The sequence below is a fragment of the Cnephaeus nilssonii genome, assembly GCF_951640355.1.
Source record: "Cnephaeus nilssonii genome assembly, chromosome: 10".
Classification (NCBI taxonomy): domain Eukaryota; kingdom Metazoa; phylum Chordata; class Mammalia; order Chiroptera; family Vespertilionidae; genus Cnephaeus; species Cnephaeus nilssonii.
This window is the reverse complement of record NC_137081.1, coordinates 93,970,855-93,991,136: the sequence shown is the minus strand read 5'-3', so window position 1 is coordinate 93,991,136 and position 20,282 is coordinate 93,970,855.

The window sequence follows — 20,282 nt, the reverse complement described above, 5'->3', positions numbered from 1 at the left end:
CAGCGCTTTGGATACAAATTCTCAGTATTTCAAAATTCAGTAGAGATGTTCGGGTTCTAAAACGTATTCCAGGAGTTCTAGAGACACTCTGCCATTCCCCTGGTCTGTTGTTTTGAGTAATGAGACTTTTCATTTTAACACGGGTGTCATACCGGCTTTTTCAAGGCACAGTAAAACATTACTTGGAACGCTAGCCTGACTAACATTTTTATTTCATAGTGTTCTCAATACTTTCATACTGTTCGATAGCTCTAGGAAAATGAGTTTTTCAGTGTTTCACCAAAACCTTTTCCCGAAAACGCCAACTCCTTTTGACGGGAAAAATGAATGTAAACAGTGTCACACTCGCTTCTCAGCTGTTTGAACAAGATTTCCCAGTGAAAAAATTGTGCTGTTCAGATACGCAGTCTATTGGAATATGTATTCCTATTGTGTGAAGCACATTTCTAAATATTTCCCTCGTCTGGAGACGTAAGTTCTGAGTGCTACACACCAAATTGCCCAGTGATTGAAGCTCATTCATTGTAAATAGCCAACATTACTAAACTGTGACCGTAAGCCTGTCCCTAACCCTCTAACCCAAACCCTAAACCTAGCCCACACCTGAGCCTGAACCCTACCTAGCCCAAAACCTTATCCTAACCCTAACCATGGACAGAGCCCCAATTCTCTAACCCTAATACCAGAACTAATCTCGATGACGTCATCACTCCCAGCTGGTCCCCTGGCCAAATCATTATCACCTGGGATCAATTAAGCCTGCCCACGTGGCCCCTCCCCCTTGGTGACGTCATCACATTCGGTTTAATGGCCTAACCAGGCCTCTTTCAAAATCGCCAACTCATTGTCCCGGAATAATAATTGTAACCAGTATCCAACTCGGTTCTATGTTCTTTGAACACGATTTCCTTGTCAGGAAACAATGTGTTACAGATATTAAGGGCCTTTATTCACGTATTCCTAGTGTTTGAAGCACTTTCTTAGATATTAACCTAGGTTATCATTGTGAATTTCCCGAGTTGGAGTCTCTCTCTTCCAGTGTCTCAAGCTTTTTCATTGTGAATTCTAATTTGGTAAAACAACCTTTTTTACAAATATACCAGCACTTTCAACATTATTACCACTTGACAGTCTATCCTACCTTTCACAGCGCTTTGGATACAAATTCTCAGTATTTCAAAATTCAGTAGAGATGTTCGGGTTCTAAAACGTATTCCAGGAGTTCTAGAGACACTCTGCCATTCCCCTGGTCTGTTGTTTTGAGCAATGAGACTTTTCATTTTAACACGGGTGTCATACCGGCTTTTTAAAGGCACAGTAAAACATTACTTGGAACCGTAGCCTGACTAACATTTTTATTTCACAGTGTTCTCAATACTTTCATACTGTTCGATAGCTCTAGGAAAATGAGTTTTTCAGTGTTTCACCAAAACCTTTTCCCGAAAACGCCAACTCCTTTTGACGGGAAAAATGAATGTAAACAGTGTCACACTCGCTTCTCAGCTGTTTGTACAAGATTTCCAAGTGACAAAATTGTGCTGTTCAGATACTCAGTTTATTGGAATATGTATTCCTATTGTGTAAAGCACATTTCTAAATATTTCCCTAGTCTGCAGTCGTAAGTTCTGAGTGCTACACACCAAATTGTCCAGTGATTGCAGCTCATTCATTGTGAATAGCCAACATTACTACACTGTGACCGTAACCCTGTCCCTAACCCTCTAACCCAAACCCTAAAGCTGGCCCACACCTGAGCCTGATCCCTACCTAGCCCAGAACCTTATCCTAACCCTAACCATGAATAGAGCCCCAATTCTCTAACCCTAATACCAGAACTAATCTCGATGAAGTCATCACTCCCAGCTGGTCCCCTGGCCAAATCATTATCACCTGGGATCAATTAAGCCTGCCCACGTGGCCCCTCCCCCTTGGTGACTTCATCACATTCGGTTTAATGGCCTAACCAGGCCTCTTTCAAAATCGCCAACTCATTGTCCCGGAATAATAAATGTAACCAGTATCCAACTCGGTTCTATGTTCTTTGAACACGATTTCCTTGTCAGGAAACAATGTGTTACAGATATTAAGGCCCTTTATTCACGTATTCCTAGTGTTTGAAGCACTTTCTTAGATATTAACCTAGGTTATCATTGTGAATTTCCCGAGTTGGAGTCTCTCTCTTCCAGTGTCTCAAGCTTTTTCATTGTGAATTCTAATTTGGTAAAACAACCTTTTTTACAAATATACCAGCACTTTCAACATTATTACCACTTGACAGTCTATCCTACCTTTCACAGCGCTTTGGATACAAATTGTCAGTATTTCAAAATTCAGTAGAGATGTTCGGGTTCTAAAACGTATTCCAGGAGTTCTAGAGACACTCTGCCATTCCCCTGGTCTGTTGTTTTGAGCAATGAGACTTTTCATTTTAACACGGGTGTCATACCGGCTTTTTAAAGGCACAGTAAAACATTACTTGGAACCGTAGCCTTACTAACATTTTTATTTCACAGTGTTCTCAATACTTTCATACTGTTCGATAGCTCTAGGAAAATGAGTTTTTCAGTGTTTCACCAAAACCTTTTCCCGAAAACGCCAACTCCTTTTGACGGGAAAAATGAATGTAAACAGTGTCACACTCGCTTCTCAGCTGTTTGAACAAGATTTCCCAGTGACAAAATTGTGCTGTTCAGATACTCAGTCTATTGGAATATGTATTCCTATTGTGTGAAGCACATTTCTAAATATTTCCCTCGTCTGGAGTCGTAAGTTCTGAGTGCTACACACCAAATTGTCCAGTGATTGAAGCTCATTCATTGCGAATAGCCAACATTACTACACTGTGACCGTAACCCTGTCCCTAACCCTCTAACCCAAACCCTAAACCTGGCCCACAACAGAGCCTGAACCCTACCTAGCCCAAAACCTTATCCTAACCCTAACCATGAACAGAGCCCCAATTCTCTAACCCTAATAACAGAACTAATCTCGATGACGTCATCACTCCCAGCTGGTCCCCTGGCCAAATCATTATCACCTGGGATCAATTAAGCCTGCCCACGTGGCCCCTCCCCCTTGGTGAGGTCATCACATCCTGTTTAATGGCCTAACCAGGCCTCTTTCAAAATCGCCAACTCATTGTCCCGGAATAATAAATGTAACCAGTATCCAACTCGGTTCTATGTTCTTTGAACACGATTTCCTTGTCAGGAAACAATGTGTTACAGATATTAAGGCCCTTTATTCACGTATTCCTAGTGTTTGAAGCACTTTCTTAGATATTAACCTAGGTTATCATTGTGAATTTCCCGAGTTGGAGTCTCTCTCTTCCAGTGTCTCAAGCTTTTTCATTGTGAATTCTAATTTGGTAAAACAACCTTTTTTACAAATATACCAGCACTTTCAACATTATTACCACCTGACAGTCTATCCTACCTTTCACAGCGCTTTGGATACAAATTCTCAGTATTTCAAAATTCAGTAGAGATGTTCGGGTTCTAAAACGTATTCCAGGAGTTCTAGAGACACTCTGCCATTCCCCTGGTCTGTTGTTTTGAGCAATGAGACTTTTCATTTTAACACGGGTGTCATACAGTCTTTTTCAAGGCACAGTAAAACATTACTTGGAACGCTAGCCTGACTAACATTTTTATTTCATAGTGTTCTCAATACTTTCATACTGTTCGATAGCTCTAGGAAAATGAGTTTTTCAGTGTTTCACCAAAACCTTTTCCCGAAAACGCCAACTCCTTTTGACGGGAAAAATGAATGTAAACAGTGTCACACTCGCTTCTCAGCTGTTTGAACAAGATTTCCCAGTGACAAAATTTTGCTGTTCAGATACTCAGTCTATTGGAATATGTATTCCTATTGTGTGAAGCACATTTCTAAATATTTCCCTAGTCTGCAGTCGTAAGTTCTGAGTGCTACACACCAAATTGTCCAGTGATTGCAGCTCATTCATTGTGAATAGCCAACATTACTACACTGTGACCGTAACCCTGTCCCTAACCCTCTAACCCAAACCCTAAACCTGGCCCACACCTGAGCCTGAACCCTACCTAGCCCAAAACCTTATCCTAACCCTAACCATGGACAGAGCCCCAATTCTCTAACCCTAATTCCAGAACTAATCTCGATGACGTCATCACTCCCAGCTGGTCCCCTGGCCAAATCATTATCACCTGGGATCAATTAAGCCTGCCCACGTGGCCCCTCCCCCTTGGTGAGGTCATCACATCCTGTTTAATGGCCTAACCAGGCCTCTTTCAAAATCGCCAACTCATTGTCCCGGAATAATAAATGTAACCAGTATCCAACTCGGTTCTATGTTCTTTGAACCCGATTTCCTTGTCAGGAAACAATGTGTTACAGATATTAAGGGCCTTTATTCACGTATTCCTAGTGTTTGAAGCACTTTCTTAGATATTAACCTAGGTTATCATTGTGAATTTCCCGAGTTGGAGTCTCTCTCTTCCAGTGTCTCAAGCTTTTTCATTGTGAATTCTAATTTGGTAAAACAACCTTTTTTACAAATATACCAGCACTTTCAACATTATTACCACTTGACAGTCTATCCTACCTTTCACAGCGCTTTGGATACAAATTCTCAGTATTTCAAAATTCAGTAGAGATGTTCGGGTTCTAAAACGTATTCCAGGAGTTCTAGAGACACTCTGCCATTCCCCTGGTCTGTTGTTTTGAGCAATGAGACTTTTCATTTTAACACGGGTGTCATACCGGCTTTTTAAAGGCACAGTAAAACATTACTTGGAACCCTAGCCTGACTAACATTTTTATTTCATAGTGTTCTCAATACTTTCATACTGTTCGATAGCTCTAGGAAAATGAGTTTTTCAGTGTTTCACCAAAACCTTTTCCCGAAAACGCCAACTCCTTTTGACGGGAAAAATGAATGTAAACAGTGTCACACTCGCTTCTCAGCTGTTTGAACAAGATTTCCCAGTGACAAAATTGTGCTGTTCAGATACTCAGTCTATTGGAATATGTATTCCTATTGTGTGAAGCACATTTCTAAATATTTCCCTCGTCTGGAGTCGTAAGTTCTGAGTGCTACACACCAAATTGTCCAGTGATTGAAGCTCATTCATTGTGAATAGTCAACATTACTACACTGTGACCGTAACCCTGTCCCTAACCCTCTAACCCAAACCCTAAACCTGGCCCACAACAGAGCCTGAACCCTACCTAGCCCAAAACCTTATCCTAACCCTAACCATGAACAGAGCCCCAATTCTCTAACCCTAATAACAGAACTAATCTCGATGACGTCATCACTCCCAGCTGGTCCCCTGGCCAAATCATTATCACCTGGGATCAATTAAGCCTGCCCACGTGGCCCCTCCCCCTTGGTGAGGTCATCACATCCTGTTTAATGGCCTAACCAGGCCTCTTTCAAAATCGCCAACTCATTGTCCCGGAATAATAAATGTAACCAGTATCCAACTCGGTTCTATGTTCTTTGAACCCGATTTCCTTGTCAGGAAACAATGTGTTACAGATATTAAGGGCCTTTATTCACGTATTCCTAGTGTTGGAAGCACTTTCTTAGATATTAACCTAGGTTATCATTGTGAATTTCCCGAGTTGGAGTCTCTCTCTTCCAGTGTCTCAAGCTTTTTCATTGTGAATTCTAATTTGGTAAAACAACCTTTTTTACAAATATACCAGCACTTTCAACATTATTACCACTTGACAGTCTATCCTACCTTTCACAGCGCTTTGGATACAAATTCTCAGTATTTCAAAATTCAGTAGAGATGTTCGGGTTCTAAAACGTATTCCAGGAGTTCTAGAGACACTCTGCCATTCCCCTGGTCTGTTGTTTTGAGCAATGAGACTTTTCATTTTAACACGGGTGTCATACCGGCTTTTTAAAGGCACAGTAAAACATTACTTGGAACCCTAGCCTGACTAACATTTTTATTTCATAGTGTTCTCAATACTTTCATACTGTTCGATAGCTCTAGGAAAATGAGTTTTTCAGTGTTTCACCAAAACCTTTTCCCGAAAACGCCAACTCCTTTTGACGGGAAAAATGAATGTAAACAGTGTCACACTCGCTTCTCAGCTGTTTGAACAAGATTTCCCAGTGACAAAATTGTGCTGTTCAGATACTCAGTCTATTGGAATATGTATTCCTATTGTGTGAAGCACATTTCTAAATATTTCCCTCGTCTGGACTCGTAAGTTCTGAGTGCTACACACCAAATTGTCCAGTGATTGAAGCTCATTCATTGTGAATAGCCAACATTACTACACTGTGACCGTAACCCTGTCCCTAACCCTCTAACCCAAACCCTAAACCTGGCCCACAACAGAGCCTGAACCCTACCTAGCCCAAAACCTTATCCTAACCCTAACCATGAACAGAGCCCCAATTCTCTAACCCTAATAACAGAACTAATCTCAATGACGTCATCACTCCCAGCTGGTCCCCTGGCCAAATCATTATCACCTGGGATCAATTAAGCCTGCCCACGTGGCCCCTCCCCCTGGGTGAGGTCATCACATCCTGTTTAATGGCCTAACCAGGCCTCTTTCAAAATCGCCAACTCATTGTCCCGGAATAATAAATGTAACCAGTATCCAACTCGGTTCTATGTTCTTTGAACACGATTTCCTTGTCAGGAAACAATGTGTTACAGATATTAAGGCCCTTTATTCACGTATTCCTAGTGTTTGAAGCACTTTCTTAGATATTAACCTAGGTTATCATTGTGAATTTCCCGAGTTGGAGTCTCTCTCTTCCAGTGTCTCAAGCTTTTTCATTCTGAATTCTAATTTGGTAAAACAACCTTTTTTACAAATATACCAGCACTTTCAACATTATTACCACCTGACAGTCTATCCTACCTTTCACAGCGCTTTGGATACAAATTCTCAGTATTTCAAAATTCAGTAGAGATGTTCGGGTTCTAAAACGTATTCCAGGAGTTCTAGAGACACTCTGCCATTCCCCTGGTCTGTTGTTTTGAGCAATGAGACTTTTCATTTTAACACGGGTGTCATACCGGCTTTTTCAAGGCACAGTAAAACATTACTTGGAACGCTAGCCTGACTAACATTTTTATTTCATAGTGTTCTCAATACTTTCATACTGTTCGATAGCTCTAGGAAAATGAGTTTTTCAGTGTTTCACCAAAACCTTTTCCCGAAAACGCCAACTCCTTTTGACGGGAAAAATGAATGTAAACAGTGTCACACTCGCTTCTCAGCTGTTTGAACAAGATTTCCCAGTGACAAAATTGTGCTGTTCAGATACGCAGTCTATTGGAATATGTATTCCTATTGTGTGAAGCACATTTCTAAATATTTCCCTCGTCTGGAGTCGTAAGTTCTGAGTGCTACACACCAAATTGCCCAGTGATTGAAGCTCATTCATTGTGAATAGCCAACATTACTACACTGTGACCGTAAGCCTGTCCCTAACCCTCTAACCCAAACCCTAAACCTAGCACACACCTGAGCCTGAACCCTACCTAGCCCAAAACCTTATCCTAACCCTAACCATGAATAGAGCCCCAATTCTCTAACCCTAATACCAGAAATAATCTCGATGACGTCATCACTCCCAGCTGGTCCCCTGGCCAAATCATTATCACCTGGGATCAATTAAGCCTGCCCACGTGGCCCCTCCCCCTTGGTGAGGTCATCACATCCGGTTTAATGGCCTAACCAGGCCTCTTTCAAAATCGCCAACTCATTGTCCTGGAATAATAAATGTAACCAGTATCCAACTCGGTTCTATGTTCTTTGAACACGGTTTCCTTGTCAGGAAAAAATGTGTTACAGATATTAAGGCCCTTTGTTCATGTATTCCTAGTGTTTTAAGCACTTTCTTAGATATTAACCTAGGTTATCATTGTGATTTTCCCGAGTTGGAGTCTCTCTCTTCCAGTGTCTCAAGCTTTTTCATTGTGAATTCTAATTTGGTAAAACAACCTTTTTTACAAATATACCAGCACTTTCAACATTATTACCAGTTGACAGTCTATCCTACCTTTCACAGCGCTTTGGATACAAATTCTCAGTATTTCAAAATTCAGTAGAGATGTTCGGGTTCTAAAACGTATTCCAGGAGTTCTAGAGACACTCTGCCATTCTCCTGGTCTGTTGTTTTGAGCAATGAGACTTTTCATTTTAACACGGGTGTCATACTGGCTCTTTAAAGGCACAGTAAAACATTACTTGGAACCGTAGCCTTACTAACATTTTTATTTCACAGTGTTCTCAATACTTTCATACTGTTCGATAGCTCTAGGAAAATGAGTTTTTCAGTGTTTCACCAAAACCTTTTCCCGAAAACGCCAACTCCTTTTGACGGGAAAAATGAATGTAAACAGTGTCACACTCGCTTCTCAGCTGTTTGAACAAGATTTCCCAGTGACAAAATTTTGCTGTTCAGATACTCAGTCTATTGGAATATGTATTCCTATTGTGTGAAGCACATTTCTAAATATTTCCCTAGTCTGCAGTCGTAAGTTCTGAGTGCTACACACCAAATTGTCCAGTGATTGCAGCTCATTCATTGTGAATAGCCAACATTACTACACTGTGACCGTAACCCTGTCCCTAACCCTCTAACCCAAACCCTAAACCTGGCCCACACCTGAGCCTGAACCCTACCTAGCCCAAAACCTTATCCTAACCCTAACCATGGACAGAGCCCCAATTCTCTAACCCTAATTCCAGAACTAATCTCGATGACGTCATCACTCCCAGCTGGTCCCCTGGCCAAATCATTATCACCTGGGATCAATTAAGCCTGCCCACGTGGCCCCTCCCCCTTGGTGACGTCATCACATTCGGTTTAATGGCCTAACCAGGCCTCTTTCAAAATCGCCAACTCATTGTCCCGGAATAATAAATGTAACCAGTATCCAACTCGGTTCTATGTTCTTTGAACACGATTTCCTTGTCAGGAAACAATGTGTTACAGATATTAAGGGCCTTTATTCACGTATTCCTAGTGTTTGAAGCACTTTCTTAGATATTAACCTAGGTTATCATTGTGAATTTCCCGAGTTGGAGTCTCTCTCTTCCAGTGTCTCAAGCTTTTTCATTGTGAATTCTAATTTGGTAAAACAACCTTTTTTACAAATATACCAGCACTTTCAACATTATTACCACTTGACAGTCTATCCTACCTTTCACAGCGCTTTGGATACAAATTCTCAGTATTTCAAAATTCAGTAGAGATGTTCGGGTTCTAAAACGTATTCCAGGAGTTCTAGAGACACTCTGCCATTCCCCTGGTCTGTTGTTTTGAGCAATGAGACTTTTCATTTTAACACGGGTGTCATACCGGCTTTTTAAAGGCACAGTAAAACATTACTTGGAACCGTAGCCTGACTAACATTTTTATTTCACAGTGTTCTCAATACTTTCATACTGTTCGATAGCTCTAGGAAAATGAGTTTTTCAGTGTTTCACCAAAACCTTTTCCCGAAAACGCCAACTCCTTTTGACGGGAAAAATGAATGTAAACAGTGTCACACTCGCTTCTCAGCTGTTTGTACAAGATTTCCAAGTGACAAAATTGTGCTGTTCAGATACTCAGTTTATTGGAATATGTATTCCTATTGTGTAAAGCACATTTCTAAATATTTCCCTCGTCTGGAGTCATAAGTTCTGAGTGCTACACACCAAATTGTCCAGTGATTGAAGCTCATTCATTGTGAATAGCCAACATTACTACACTGTGACCGTAACCCTGTCCCTAACCCTCTAACCCAAACCCTAAACCTGGCCCACAACAGAGCCTGAACCCTACCTAGCCCAAAACCTTATCCTAACCCTAACCATGAACAGAGCCCCAATTCTCTAACCCTAATAACAGAACTAATCTCGATGACGTCATCACTCCCAGCTGGTCCCCTGGCCAAATCATTATCACCTGGGATCAATTAAGCCTGCCCACGTGGCCCCTCCCCCTTGGTGAGGTCATCACATCCTGTTTAATGGCCTAACCAGGCCTCTTTCAAAATCGCCAACTCATTGTCCCGGAATAATAAATGTAACCAGTATCCAACTCGGTTCTATGTTCTTTGAACACGATTTCCTTGTCAGGAAACAATGTGTTACAGATATTAAGGCCCTTTATTCACGTATTCCTAGTGTTTGAAGCACTTTCTTAGATATTAACCTAGGTTATCATTGTGAATTTCCCGAGTTGGAGTCTCTCTCTTCCAGTGTCTCAAGCTTTTTCATTCTGAATTCTAATTTGGTAAAACAACCTTTTTTACAAATATACCAGCACTTTCAACATTATTACCACCTGACAGTCTATCCTACCTTTCACAGCGCTTTGGATACAAATTCTCAGTATTTCAAAATTCAGTAGAGATGTTCGGGTTCTAAAACGTATTCCAGGAGTTCTAGAGACACTCTGCCATTCCCCTGGTCTGTTGTTTTGAGCAATGAGACTTTTCATTTTAACACGGGTGTCATACTGGCTCTTTAAAGGCACAGTAAAACATTACTTGGAACCGTAGCCTTACTAACATTTTTATTTCACAGTGTTCTCAATACTTTCATACTGTTCGATAGCTCTAGGAAAATGAGTTTTTCAGTGTTTCACCAAAACCTTTTCCCGAAAACGCCAACTCCTTTTGACGGGAAAAATGAATGTAAACAGTGTAACACTCGCTTCTCAGCTGTTTGAACAAGATTTCCCAGTGACAAAATTTTGCTGTTCAGATACTCAGTCTATTGGAATATGTATTCCTATTGTGTGAAGCACATTTCTAAATATTTCCCTAGTCTGCAGTCGTAAGTTCTGAGTGCTACACACCAAATTGTCCAGTGATTGCAGCTCATTCATTGTGAATAGCCAACATTACTACACTGTGACCGTAACCCTGTCCCTAACCCTCTAACCCAAACCCTAAACCTGGCCCACACCTGAGCCTGAACCCTACCTAGCCCAAAACCTTATCCTAACCCTAACCATGGACAGAGCCCCAATTCTCTAACCCTAATTCCAGAACTAATCTCGATGACGTCATCACTCCCAGCTGGTCCCCTGGCCAAATCATTATCACCTGGGATCAATTAAGCCTGCCCACGTGGCCCCTCCCCCTTGGTGACGTCATCACATTCGGTTTAATGGCCTAACCAGGCCTCTTTCAAAATCGCCAACTCATTGTCCCGGAATAATAAATGTAACCAGTATCCAACTCGGTTCTATGTTCTTTGAACACGATTTCCTTGTCAGGAAACAATGTGTTACAGATATTAAGGGCCTTTATTCACGTATTCCTAGTGTTTGAAGCACTTTCTTAGATATTAACCTAGGTTATCATTGTGAATTTCCCGAGTTGGAGTCTCTCTCTTCCAGTGTCTCAAGCTTTTTCATTGTGAATTCTAATTTGGTAAAACAACCTTTTTTACAAATATACCAGCACTTTCAACATTATTACCACTTGACAGTCTATCCTACCTTTCACAGCGCTTTGGATACAAATTCTCAGTATTTCAAAATTCAGTAGAGATGTTCGGGTTCTAAAACGTATTCCAGGAGTTCTAGAGACACTCTGCCATTCCCCTGGTCTGTTGTTTTGAGCAATGAGACTTTTCATTTTAACACGGGTGTCATACCGGCTTTTTCAAGGCACAGTAAAACATTACTTGGAACGCTAGCCTGACTAACATTTTTATTTCACAGTGTTCTCAATACTTTCATACTGTTCGATAGCTCTAGGAAAATGAGTTTTTCAGTGTTTCACCAAAACCTTTTCCCGAAAACGCCAACTCCTTTTGACGGGAAAAATGAATGTAAACAGTGTCACACTCGCTTCTCAGCTGTTTGAACAAGATTTCCCAGTGACAAAATTTTGCTGTTCAGATACTCAGTCTATTGGAATATGTATTCCTATTGTGTGAAGCACATTTCTAAATATTTCCCTAGTCTGCAGTCGTAAGTTCTGAGTGCTACACACCAAATTGTCCAGTGATTGCAGCTCATTCATTGTGAATAGCCAACATTACTACACTGTGACCGTAACCCTGTCCCTAACCCTCTAACCCAAACCCTAAACCTGGCCCACACCTGAGCCTGAACCCTACCTAGCCCAAAACCTTATCCTAACCCTAACCATGGACAGAGCCCCAATTCTCTAACCCTAATTCCAGAACTAATCTCGATGACGTCATCACTCCCAGCTGGTCCCCTGGCCAAATCATTATCACCTGGGATCAATTAAGCCTGCCCACGTGGCCCCTCCCCCTTGGTGACGTCATCACATTCGGTTTAATGGCCTAACCAGGCCTCTTTCAAAATCGCCAACTCATTGTCCCGGAATAATAAATGTAACCAGTATCCAACTCGGTTCTATGTTCTTTGAACACGATTTCCTTGTCAGGAAACAATGTGTTACAGATATTAAGGGCCTTTATTCACGTATTCCTAGTGTTTGAAGCACTTTCTTAGATATTAACCTAGGTTATCATTGTGAATTTCCCGAGTTGGAGTCTCTCTCTTCCAGTGTCTCAAGCTTTTTCATTGTGAATTCTAATTTGGTAAAACAACCTTTTTTACAAATATACCAGCACTTTCAACATTATTACCACTTGACAGTCTATCCTACCTTTCACAGCGCTTTGGATACAAATTCTCAGTATTTCAAAATTCAGTAGAGATGTTCGGGTTCTAAAACGTATTCCAGGAGTTCTAGAGACACTCTGCCATTCCCCTGGTCTGTTGTTTTGAGCAATGAGACTTTTCATTTTAACACGGGTGTCATACCGGCTTTTTAAAGGCACAGTAAAACATTACTTGGAACCGTAGCCTGACTAACATTTTTATTTCACAGTGTTCTCAATACTTTCATACTGTTCGATAGCTCTAGGAAAATGAGTTTTTCAGTGTTTCACCAAAACCTTTTCCCGAAAACGCCAACTCCTTTTGACGGGAAAAATGAATGTAAACAGTGTCACACTCGCTTCTCAGCTGTTTGAACAAGATTTCCCAGTGACAAAATTGTGCTGTTCAGATACGCAGTCTATTGGAATATGTATTCCTATTGTGTGAAGCACATTTCTAAATATTTCCCTCGTCTGGAGTCGTAAGTTCTGAGTGCTACACACCAAATTGCCCAGTGATTGAAGCTCATTCATTGTGAATAGCCAACATTACTACACTGTGACCATAAGCCTGTCCCTAACCCTCTAACCCAAACCCTAAACCTAGCCCACACCTGAGCCTGAACCCTACCTAGCCCAAAACCTTATCCTAACCCTAACCATGAATAGAGCCCCAATTCTCTAACCCTAATACCAGAACTAATCTCGATGACGTCATCACTCCCAGCTGGTCCCCTGGCCAAATCATTATCACCTGGGATCAATTAAGCCTGCCCACGTGGCCCCTCCCCCTTGGTGAGGTCATCACATCCTGTTTAATGGCCTAACCAGGCCTCTTTCAAAATCGCCAACTCATTGTCCCGGAATAATAAATGTAACCAGTATCCAACTCGGTTCTATGTTCTTTGAACACGATTTCCTTGTCAGGAAACAATGTGTTACAGATATTAAGGCCCTTTATTCACGTATTCCTAGTGTTTGAAGCACTTTCTTAGATATTAACCTAGGTTATCATTGTGAATTTCCCGAGTTGGAGTCTCTCTCTTCCAGTGTCTCAAGCTTTTTCATTCTGAATTCTAATTTGGTAAAACAACCTTTTTTACAAATATACCAGCACTTTCAACATTATTACCACCTGACAGTCTATCCTACCTTTCACAGCGCTTTGGATACAAATTCTCAGTATTTCAAAATTCAGTAGAGATGTTCGGGTTCTAAAACGTATTCCAGGAGTTCTAGAGACACTCTGCCATTCCCCTGGTCTGTTGTTTTGAGCAATGAGACTTTTCATTTTAACACGGGTGTCATACCGGCTTTTTCAAGGCACAGTAAAACATTACTTGGAACGCTAGCCTGACTAACATTTTTATTTCATAGTGTTCTCAATACTTTCATACTGTTCGATAGCTCTAGGAAAATGAGTTTTTCAGTGTTTCACCAAAACCTTTTCCCGAAAACGCCAACTCCTTTTGACGGGAAAAATGAATGTAAACAGTGTCACACTCGCTTCTCAGCTGTTTGAACAAGATTTCCCAGTGACAAAATTGTGCTGTTCAGATACGCAGTCTATTGGAATATGTATTCCTATTGTGTGAAGCACATTTCTAAATATTTCCCTCGTCTGGAGTCCTAAGATCTGAGTGCTACACACCAAATTGCCCAGTGATTGAAGCTCATTCATTGTGAATAGCCAACATTACTACACTGTGACCGTAAGCCTGTCCCTAACCCTCTAACCCAAACCCTAAACCTAGCCCACACCTGAGCCTGAACCCTACCTAGCCCAAAACCTTATCCTAACCCTAACCATGAATAGAGCCCCAATTCTCTAACCCTAATACCAGAACTAATCTCGATGACCTCATCACTCCCAGCTGGTCCCCTGGCCAAATCATTATCACCTGGGATCAATTAAGCCTGCCCACGTGGCCCCTCCCCCTTGGTGACGTCATCACATCCGGTTTAATGGCCTAACCAGGCCTCTTTCAAAATCGCCAACTCATTGTCCTGGAATAATAAATGTAACCAGTATCCAACTCGGTTCTATGTTCTTTGAACATGGTTTCCTTGTCAGGGAAAAATGTGTTACAGATATTAAGGCCCTTTATTCATGTATTCCTAGTGTTTTAAGCACTTTCTTAGATATTAACCTAGGTTATCATTGTGAATTTCCCGAGTTTGAGTCTCTCTCTTACAGTGTCTCAAGCTTTTTCATTGTGAATTCTAATTTGGTAAAACAACCTTTTTTACAAATATACCAGCACTTTCAACATTATTACCACTTGACAGTCTATCCGACCTTTCACAGCGCTTTGGATACAAATTCTCAGTATTTCAAAATTCAGTAGAGATGTTCGGGTTCTAAAACATATTCCAGGAGTTCTAGAGACACTCTGCCATTCCCCTGGTCTGTTGTTTTGAGCAATGAGACTTTTCATTTTAACATGGGTGTCATACCGGCTTTTTAAAGGCACAGTAAAACATTACTTGGAACCCTAGCCTAACTAACATTTTTATTTCATAGTGTTCTCAATACTTTCATACTGTTCGAGAGCTCTAGGAAAATGAGTTTTTCAGTGTTTCATCAAAACCTTTTCCCGAAAACGCCAACTCCTTTTGACGGGAAAAATAAATGTAAACAGTGTCACACTCGGTTCTCAGCTGTTTGAACAAGATTTCCCAGTGAAAAAATTGTGCGGTTCAGATACTCAGTCTATTGGAATATGTATTCCTATTGTGTGAAGCACATTTCTAAATATTTCCCTAGTCTGGACTCGTAAGTTCTGAGTGCTACACACCAAATTGTCCAGTGATTGCAGCTCATTCATTGTGAATATCCAACATTACTACACTGTGACCATAACCCTGTCCCTAACCCTCTAACCCAAACCCTAAACCTAGCCCACACCTGAGCCTGAACCCTACCTATCCCAAAGCCTTATCCTAACCCTAACCATGAACAGAGCCCCAATTCTCTAACCCTAATACCAGAACTAATCTCGATGACATCATCACTCCCAGCTGGTCCCCTGGCCAAATCATTATCACCTGGGATCAATTTAGCCTGCCCACGTGGCCCCTCCCCCTTGGTGACGTCATCACATCCGGTTTAATGGCCTAACCAGGCTTCTTTCAAAATCGCCAACTCATTGTCCCGGAATAAGAAATGTAACCAGTATCCAACTCGGTTCTATGTTCTTTGAACACGATTTCCTTGTCAGGAAACAATGTGTTACAGATATTAAGGCCCTTTACTCACGTATTCCTAGTGTTTGAAGCACTTTCTTAGATATTAACCCTGGTTTTCACTGTGAATTGCACGAGTTGGAGTCTCTCTCTTCCAGTGTCTCAAGCTTTTTCATTGTGTATTCTAATTTGGTAAAACAACCTTTTTTACAAATATACCATACTTTAACCATTATTACCACTTGGATGTCTATCCTACTTTTCTCAGTGTTTGGATACAAATTCTCAGTATTTCAAAATTCAGTAGAGATGTTCGCGTTCTAAAACGTATTCCCAGAGTTCTAGAGACACTCTGAGACATCCCCCTGTTCTGTTGTTTTGAGCTCTGAGAGTTTTCATTTTAACACGGGTGTCATAACAGCTTTTTAAAGGTACTTTAAAACACTACTTGGAACCCTAGCCTAACTAACATTTTGATTTCATAGTGTTCTCAATACTTTCATACTATTCTATAGCTCTAGGAAAATTAATTTTTCAGTGTTTCACCAACTCCTTTTCCCGAAAACGCCAACTCCTTTTGACAGGAAAAATAAATGTAAACAATGTCACTCTCGGTTCTCAGCTGTTTGAACAAGATTTCCCAGTGACAAAATTGTGCTGTTCAGATACTCAGTCTATTGGAATATGTATTCCTAGTGTGTGAAGCACATTTCTAAATATTACCCTAGTCTGGAGTTGTAAATTCTCAGTGCTACACTCCAATTTGTCCAGTGGTTGAAGCTCATTCATCGTGAATACCCAACCATACTACACTGTGACCATAACCCTGTCCCTAACCCTCTAACCCTAAGCCTAAACCTAGCCTTAACCTGAGCCTGAACCCTACCTAGCCCGAACCCTTATCCTAACCCTAACCCTAGCCAGAACCCCAATTCTCTAACCCTAACACCAGAACTAACCTCAATGACGTCATCACACCCAGCTGGGCCCCCGGCTAAATCATTATCTCCTGGTATCAATTAAACCTGCCCTCGTGGCCCCTCCCCCTTGGTGACGTCATCACTTCCTGTTTAATGGCCTAACCGGGCCTCTTTCAAAAACGCCAACTCATTGTCTCTTAATTATAAATGTAAACAGCATCCAACTCGGTTCTATGTTCTTTGAACACGATTTGCTTGTCAGGAAATAATGTGTGACAGATCTTAAGGCCCTTTTTTCACGTATTTCTAGTGTTTGAAACACTTTCTTAGATATTAACGTAGGTTAAACTGAATCCTGGGTCTGGGCGAGGCCGTGTGCCCCTGGATCCAGGTGAGCCTGGGTCCCGGCTCCGGGTGAAGCCGTGGGCCCCTGCATCCGGGTGAGCCTGGGTCCCAGGTCCGCGTGAGGCCATGGGCCCATGGATCCGGGTGAGGCCACGCGACCCTGGGTCTGGGAGAGGCCACGCGCCCCTGGGTCCGGGGGAAGCTAGATACTGGGTCCGGGTGAGGCCGTGTGCCCCTGGATCCGGGTGAGGCTGGGTCCCGGGCCGGGGAGAAGCCACGCGCCCCTGGGTCCGGGTGAGGCCATGCGCCCCTGGGTCCGGGTGAAGCTGAATCCTGGGTCTGGGCGAGGCCGTGTGCACCTGGATCCGGGTGAGACTCGGTCCCGGGTCCGGGTGAGGCCGTGGGCCCCTGGATCCGGGTGAAGCCGTGCCCCTCGGTCCGGCCGAGACCAAACCAGAGGGAGTCGGACCTGCATTACCACCATTTCTCCACCATCCAGAGCTGAGGGGTCAGTGCCGACATGTACTCAAAAGGAACTGGTGGACATTGATATTGGGTCTCAAAAGAACTATTGGTCCAGAAAGAAACTCACTACAGACTGATTCATTTGCCTGTCAGCATAACTATTATTGCTCGTCTCACATTCAATTCTTATAAGTATATCTCTAGTGACACATGATTTCGCTCATCTAGGGGAAATGATGAACAACATAGATTGATGAACAAGAACAGAACCAGAAACAAGGAGGCATCGATCGGACTATCGGGCCTCAGAGGGAGGATAGGGGAGGGTGGGGGGAGGGGGGAGAGATCAACCAAAGGTCTTGTGTGCACGCATATGAGCCTAACCAATGGTTAAGTTCAACAGGGGTTTGGGGCATCCATGGGGAGGGGTGTGGGATGGAAATGGGGGGATGAGGACAAATATGTGACACCTTAATCAATAAAGAAATTTAAAAAAAAGAAAGCAGTATTAATTCAGAGCAAATACTAATGAGTATCACAGAATTGTGTGAGAACAAGTGGAAAACCATCAAAATGTAAGTGTCTAATCTAGAAGGGATGTTGTACACTGCAGAAATCCTGGAAATAGAGTTAGTTCACATGAAACCAGTGTTTAAAACCACCAGAAGTCACAGAAAAGTAGTTTTCAACTGTAAAACAGTTGAAAGACAAGTCTATATAGCTTCTCAAGTTCATAGAAGAGTGTATAATGTTGTTTGTACTTGTGGAGAAGTCCCACAAGTACAGCAGAAGGCCCATTATACTACACAGCTAGAAATTAGCAGTAATTGAGAGCAAATACTAATGAATATCATTGAATTTTGTGAGAACAAGTGGAAAACCATCAAAATGTAAGTGTCTAGTTCATAAAGGATGATGTACACTGCAGAAATCCTTGAAATAGAGTTAGTTCACATTAAACCAGTGTTTGAAAACAACAGAATTCAATGAAAAGTAGTATTCTACTGTAAAACAGTTGAAAGACAAGTGTATATAGATTCTCAAGCTCAGAGAAGAGTGTATAATGTAGTTTGTACTAGTGGAGAAGTCCAACAAGTAGAGTAGAAAGCCCAAAATAGGACACAGCTAGAAATCAGTAGTAATTCAGAGCAAATACTAATAAATATCATAGAATTGTGTGAGAACAACTGGAAAACAATCAAAATGTAAGTGTGTCTAGTCTAGAAAGGATGTTGTACACTGAGGAAATCCTTGAAATAGAGTTAGTTCACATGAAACCAGTGTTTGAAACCACCAGAAGTCACTGAAAAGTAGTTTTCAACTGTAAAATAGTGGAAAGACAAGTGTATATAGCTTCTAAAGTTCAGAGAAGAGTGTATGAAGTAGTTTCTACATGTGGTGAAGTCCCACAAGTAGAGCAGAAGGGCTATTATAGGGCACTGCATGAAAACAGTAGTAATTCAGAGCAAATACTAATGAGTATCACAGAATTGTGAGAGACCAAGTAAAAAAGACATCAAAATGTAAGTGTCTATTCTAGAAAGGATGTTGTACACTGCAGAAATCCTTGAAATAGAGTTAGTTCACATGAAACCAGTGTTTGAAACCATCAGAATTCACTGAAAAGTAGTATTCAACAGGAAAACAGTTGAAGGACAAGTGTATATAGCTTCTCTAATTCAGATAAGAATGTATAAAGTTGTTTCTACAAGTGGTGAAGTCCCACAAGTAGAGCAGAAGGTCCATAATAGGACACTGCAAGAAAGCAGTAGTAATTCAGAGCAAATACTAATGAATATCATAGAATTGTGTGAGAACAAGTGGAAAAACATCAAAATGTAAGTGTCTAGTCTAGAAGGGATGTTGTACACTGCAGAAATCCTGGAAATAGTGTTAGTTCACATGAAAACTGTATTTGAAAACCCTACTATACAATGAAAATTAGCATTCAACTGTAAAACTGTTGAAAGACAAGTGTATATAGCTTCTCAAGTTCAGTGAAGAGTGTACGAAGTTGTTTTTACATGTGGTGACGTCCCACAAGTAGAGCAGAAGGGCTATTATAGGACACTGCAAGAAAGCAGTAGTAATTCAGAGCAAATACTAATGAGTACCACAGAATTGTGAGAGACCAAGTGGAAAAGACATCAAAATGTAAGTGTCTAGTCTAGAAAGGATGTTGTACACTGCGGAAATCCTTGAAATAGAGTTAGTTCACATGAAACCAGTGTTTGAAACCACCAGAAGTCACTGAAAAGTAGTTTTCAACTGTAAAACAGTTGAAAGACAAGTGTATATAGCTTCTCAAGTTCAGAGAAGAGTGTATGAAGTTGTTTCTACAAGTGGTGAAGTCCCACAAGTAGAGCAAAAGGTCCATTATAGGGCACTGCAAGAAAGCAGTATTAATTCAGAGCAAATACTAATGAGTATCACAGAATTTGAGAGACCAGGTGGAAAAGACATCAAAATGTAAGTGTCTAGTCTAGAAAGGATGTAGTACACTGCAGAAATCCTGGAAATAGAGTTACTTCACAAGGAAACAGTGTTTGAAACCCCTAGAATACAATGAAAATTCGCATACAACTGTAAAACTGTTGAAAGACAAGTGTATATAGCTTCTCAAGTTCAGAGAAGAGTGTATGAAGTTGTTTCTACATGTGGTGAAGTCCCACAAGTAGAGCAGAGGGCTCATTACAGGACACAGCTAGAAATCTGTAGTAATTCAGAGCAAATATTAATGAATATCATAGAATTGTGAGA